The sequence below is a fragment of the Pan paniscus genome, chromosome 7 (assembly GCF_029289425.2).
Source record: "Pan paniscus chromosome 7, NHGRI_mPanPan1-v2.0_pri, whole genome shotgun sequence".
Classification (NCBI taxonomy): domain Eukaryota; kingdom Metazoa; phylum Chordata; class Mammalia; order Primates; family Hominidae; genus Pan; species Pan paniscus.
Window position 1 is genome coordinate 67,305,652 of NC_073256.2, and position 6,000 is coordinate 67,311,651.

General features: G+C 39.9%; 1 protein-coding gene across 1 annotated transcript in view; it reads right to left on the minus strand.

Annotated features, from left to right (window-relative positions):
- The window catches only part of PXDNL (peroxidasin like), a 348,918-nt gene extending 346,116 nt beyond the window's left edge, over positions 1–2,802 (minus strand). Inside the window, exon 1 of the mRNA XM_024929820.5 lies at positions 2,471–2,802. The gene's annotated coding sequence lies outside the window, so the exon portion shown is untranslated. The remainder of the gene's footprint in view (positions 1–2,470) is intronic.
- Between the last annotated feature and the right edge of the window lie 3,198 nt (positions 2,803–6,000).

Consider the following 6,000-nt stretch of genomic DNA (forward strand, 5'->3'; position numbering starts at 1 on the left):
ATGTTGGCCAGGCTGGTCTCGAACTCGTGACCTCAAGTGATCTGCCCGCCCTGGCCTCCCAAAATACTGGGATTACAGGCGTGAGCCACCATGCCTGGCCGGACTCATCTTTGACCACCAGTCCTCCCTATCCTGTTCTCCAACAGCCCCTGTGCCAGAACTGTCTAGCTGCTCCTACCTGCTGTAGAATTACCAAACCGTGTGGAAATAATGTATCTCTTGCCAAATGCCTCCATCTCTTCTATCACAATTAGTTTTTTGAATAATTAGGACAGGTTCATTTTCATATTCTTTTCTCATCACTATGTATTATCTAGCTCAGTGTCATATATCCCTTGGCCAAGTAATAAGCATTCTTTGATTAATGAAAAAGAAGATCAATAAGTAACCCTGTCAAAAATTTTTTCAGACAACCCAGGAATAAACACCTCAGGGCTAAGAGTAGCATTCCAGGTGGGAATCAGCTCCTGAAATGGGTCAAGATACGAAGAAAAACAAACCAGAGAGCACAGAGGCTTATCCTCTTAACTGAATCATTAAGCCAAAACAGTTCCAGTTGCAGTAGCTGCAGGATTCAAACAGGATTGTTTACTTGAAGCTCTAATTTAGAAGATGAAAGCCTACTGCTTTGTTTCTAATTACTTTTCCCATTTGTTTTGGTGAAGTGGAGGAAAATACTTAGTAAGCATTTCTGTTGCCAAATAGCTGAGTAATTTTCCGTTGTTCAGAGCCTGTCATCACCCTGCATACCTCTTGGTCATTATCACATGATCTCCTGATTATTTTTTGACACAAACAGATAATCTGTTTAATATATTACATATGTTTCCTATAATCAGCCAAATCATTATTCTCTGCTGCTTAAAGCAACAGAAAAAAATGTATTCGTCTACTCCGTTCAGGAGAAGATAAATTTTTCAAATGTTTGATGAGGATTTAGAGTGATAACCTAGTTAAAACCTAAAGACTTGCTTGATCATACAGTGACTGACCAGTTCCAGTGCATAAAATGACTCAATCCAGAGTTATCTGAGAGCCTTGCTTATAAAACATCATTTTGTGCTATATTTCCGGTATGCAATAGAACTGACAGCTCCTGTATTAATTAATGGACTTAGGTGTTAAAAAGTTAAAAATAAATGAGTAAATAACAATTATTTTGAAGCCACCATTTCCAAAACAAATGGCTTTTACTTAGGAAATAGCCTAAAACATAATGTAGAATGGTGGTTTCTTCTAAATAGACATATACTACTTCATATAAAATCTTTTCCCAAAATAAAATCTTTGGATAATTTATAACTTTTCTAAAAGCACACTAATTTGTTTATCATTCCATAATGAAAGTAAATATAGAAACTTCAGTTTAACTCAAGTATTTGGTAGCTGCACTAAACCATAAGGATAGCTGGGTTCCAGCTAATACTGCTAGAAGGAACAGGGCCTCCTTCCTCAGAAGGGCTATGATGAGTTCCTGGAGTACGTGCTGAGTGACAATAAAGAGTTTGCAGGGCTTAAAATCACATAACTAAGAAGGGCCATAAAGATTTTCTCATAAAACCTCTTGTAAAGAGAAGGCATGTTGCTCACAGAACATTGTGTATGAAGAAGGATATCTTTGGATCTCCATTGTGGCATAAAACATTATTCTTGAAGCATTTGTCCTGACGCAGCTCTGGCACTCCTCAGTATAAGGAGAAGTAGGAGACATATGGTGGATCTTCAAGAACCAAACTTGAAGGAGAATTACATTCTTGGGTACCTTAGTGTCATCAGTTCTCAGACTTGTTTCTTCAGTAGAGATCACTGAAACGCTTAAAGCATAGCACCTGCTTGTCATGTTGTAATGGGTTACTTACACATTTAGTCCACAACTATTTTTTTGTGTCCCGAAGGTACTCTGTAGAATTTAACATAAAAAAATGGAATCTGATAATGATTTTATTGTGGCACTATTCACAATAGCAAAGACTTGGAACCAACCCAAATGTCCAACAATGATAGACTGGATTAAGAAAATGTGGCACATATACACCATGGAATACTATGCAGCCATTAAAAATGATGAGTTCATGTCCTTTGTAGGGACATGGATGAAATTGGAAATCATCCTTCTCAGTAAACTATCGCAAGAACAAAAAACCAAACACCGCATATTCTCACTCATAGGTGGGAATTGAACAATGAGAACACATGGACACAGGAAGGGGAACATCACACTCTGGGGACTGTTGTGGGGTGGCGGGGTGGGGGAGGGATAGCATTGGGAGATATACCTAATGCTAGATGACGAGTTAATGGGTGCAGCACACCAGCATGGCACATGTATACATATGTAACTAACCTGCACATTGTGCACATGTACCCTAAAACTTAAAGTATAATAAAAAAAAATTACTACTTATTTTAACTGGATTGTTTTGACTACATAAAACCAAACTCAATCTATCAGCATTTGTTTCATACCTACCACATGCCTGACGTTGTTCTAAGTTCTGGAGAAATGATGAGTGAGACACAAATCTTTGAAGACAAGGGTTTCAAAGAATCTGGTTTGGCAGAAAAAACATATAAGCAAATAGTCCCAAGAAATCAGGTGGATGCAGTCCTATGATCGAGGTAATGCAGAGGAAAAAACTGGCACTTTTCCCACTCTAAAGTTATAAGCATTCCTTCTTCCTTTTAGTTGAAAATTTGTTTTAGGCTAGACAATGCATCCTCTTTATGTTGAAGCCTGGGAAATGGGCTGTTACAGTGGAAAGAGTACACACATATTGGACAGAGAAACCTGCTCAGAAGTCTAGGCCTCACACTTATAGTATTATGACATCAGGTACTTTGCATAAACCCCGTAAGCCCCAGTCTTCTCATCTACAAATAGGGATTCCATGAGATATTATGATACATATAGATCACCTAAAACACCCTAGGTCAGTCATAGGTCTTGTGCAACCTTGAACAAATTACTTAACATATCATTTGTAAATAGGAGTAGGATTTGCTAAATCAGGGGTGGAGAATATAGAGATTGCTGACATTAAGCGACTGACACATCATGCTCAATAATTTATATCTACTATTAGTAGTAGTATGACTTTATGCCCATCCTTGGATCTACATGCATCCTTTTTATTTAATGTGGTCATTCCTGAGGAGTCAGGGACTAGACATTTTGCTTTGCATGTGGGCTTCATGCTTTGACTTCCAGAGGGACATTTTGGCATGTGGTGTAGTGTTGTGCATGCTTTGTTAGAACTTCAAAGCCTGGTAGTTGAATGTCCTTACCTTGCACAGAACAATGGCCTGATAAGTGCTCATTTCATGAATAAGCATCGCCCTCAGGAAGCTAAGCATCCCATTGGAACAACTTCACCAGAGTCAGGATGCTTCATGAAAGGGCCAAAGTTATCCCTGTTTGTGCACTCATAACTCTCTCCTGGGACACATGCTCATTAGCTACAAAGAATTGTTTCATTTAATTTTAAGTTATTCCCTGAAACTTGTATGTGAATGAGACACTGTAAAGTTCACAGGCTACTTCTATTCCTATCACTTATATTTGATTTATGCTTGAAAATATTCACTTTCTCTTCATTTACAATAAGCTCTGATTATTTCCTTCCCATTTATGATGGAGCATCCAAGTCTCGAGGCTCATGCTGATGACCTAGCACTGTGATCTCATCTTATCCACAATGGAGAGTCACTGCGTAGGCAGAAATAGTTTCACCAAAGGCCGGGTGTCTGTGTGGTGCCTGCATGTGGGGTGCACGTGGCTTGGGAAGAGGCTCTTGAGGTGTGAAATAGAGTTGTCATCTTCAAAACACAGAAAACTAGGAGTAATACTCTTTGCTTGGCTGTTTCTTGAATTTTCCAGAGTTTTCATGAGTGCCTTGACAATGAAGTTTATATCTAATAGTGCACAGGCATCTTCCAGTGACAATTTTATAAATGAAGGTGTATTACAGAGAAAAAAATTGTTTCTTGATATATCTAATCCTGTATATGTGTGTTTAAAAAAACTGATTACATATGTACATATTTTCAAAAACAATGTTTTGTTGGTATTATTCAGTGAAACTAAGTCCTAGTGGCAAACACAAATTTACTTTTATTGAGTGGGGAAAAAAACGCCAGTAAATCTCTGGTGCCTTCCTGTCATCTCACGGAGGTGTGAGGCCACAGCAGTGACCATGGGTGCCCTGCAGCCGGGTGGCCAGAGAGCGAGTCTCCCATGTAGGACTACTGCTCGCTCGCTGTGTGATCTTGGGCAGGTTTTTAGCGTCCCTGTGCCTCAATTTTCTTGTCAAATTGTTTCTGTCTCATAGGACTGTTGTGAAGATATGTGATTAAGGGAATTAATGAGGTGGAACACGTTCAGTTAATCAGCAGGAGATGGTGCTATTTTAGTATGGAATTTCCCCTCACACCACATTTCTAGAACTAACTGAACCCTAGAAGACCAGGATTTTGGGATTTGCCCAGAAAAGTCAGTGGGACATGTTGTGGTTTTTCGTCCAGACACATGTGGTTTTTCGTGCAGAAGAGAGAGCTAACTGTCACCCTCAGAGCCAGAAGGGGATCTTAAGACTGTCGATTCAATACAGGACTGGTGCACCTTTTTCAGTGGACCTGAGCATGCGTGGAGCTGACCCATTCAATGGACCAAACTCTTTGTAAGAACACAGGAAAACAAGGAAAGAAGGAGGTTTCTTCAGATTTCATAGGCCAAACACAAACCCTCCCATCCCCAAGACCCCAGCCCCCTAACGCCACCAGTCACCCTATGGAAGTCCCCATAAGAGAACTGCTCTTCGTCGTTGTTTTACCTCTTATTTCCACACTCCACCCCACCTTGCCTATCAGTACCAATCCCGGAATTGTTTGTGCATTTCTCTCTGAACTTTCTCTCCCACTTCTGGTCCCACAGAATCAAAAATGGGTATCTGGCTCCCTGGTATGTATTCATTCTTGAGGTTCCCTGGAGGAGTCTACATGCATCCTCTGGCTTTCCTGGGCAAGGGCCCTGGGGCCCTCAGCCCACATGCTGCTGCAGATCTGGGGGTAAACAGGGCTGCAGAGTCACCCAGGGCCTGGCATGTGTCTCAAGCCCTGCTGCCCTCTCCTCCCACCCTGTCTCAGGAAATGTCCAGCATATGGCCACAGACAAAAATATTGTTATGAGGTTATGACATTAATTGAAAAGAACACTAGCATTTTCAAAATAATCCAACTTGTAAATTGAAGCCATAGCTTTACTGCAGTTTTGAAGCATTTTTTTCCACATATGTGCAATGCCATATTTGTAGCACATGGTCTGCACACAGCACCCACTGGGACTCCACCTCTCAGTGGGCACTATGTTTCCACTGGGCATGAGTACACTCAACGTTCTTGATTATGAGATCTGTATAAATCTATCATACAAATGACAGCAGATAGGCTAAGATCACATTTAAGATATATTTCATAATGTACTAGTATACGCTCATTGTAAAAATATTTTAAAATATGAAAAGCTATAAAGCAGAAAAGTACGTAGAATCATACCATTCAGAGATAACTGCAAGAGGAAAGTGATTTTTACATTCCAATGCTAAAATACATTTAGCAAATTATGTTATGTAAATGCTATGGTTAAAAAAAACAGCTATTATATCTTGAACATTACAAAGACCATAAAATGATCTGCATGGAATATTTTAAATATGATCTTACATGCTCAGAAAGAGTTTTATAGAAAAAATTCCAGCCAGGGAATTTTTATTTGAAAGGACTGCCAAAACAGTTGGCATTTTCTGGATATGTTTGCTACTGTGGGCTACAGTCTACCATTGCATTGTTCAAATATTAAAAACCAAAAGAGAATAGGCAATGACACCAAGAATCTTATAGCATGTCTTTTGCCTCATCTCCTCCTGCGAGTGCTGAGGAACTCTTTGAAAGGGGTGAGGGGCCCTTGTAATTGGTACGGTGTCCACATGCCTGGAGAATGAGCAG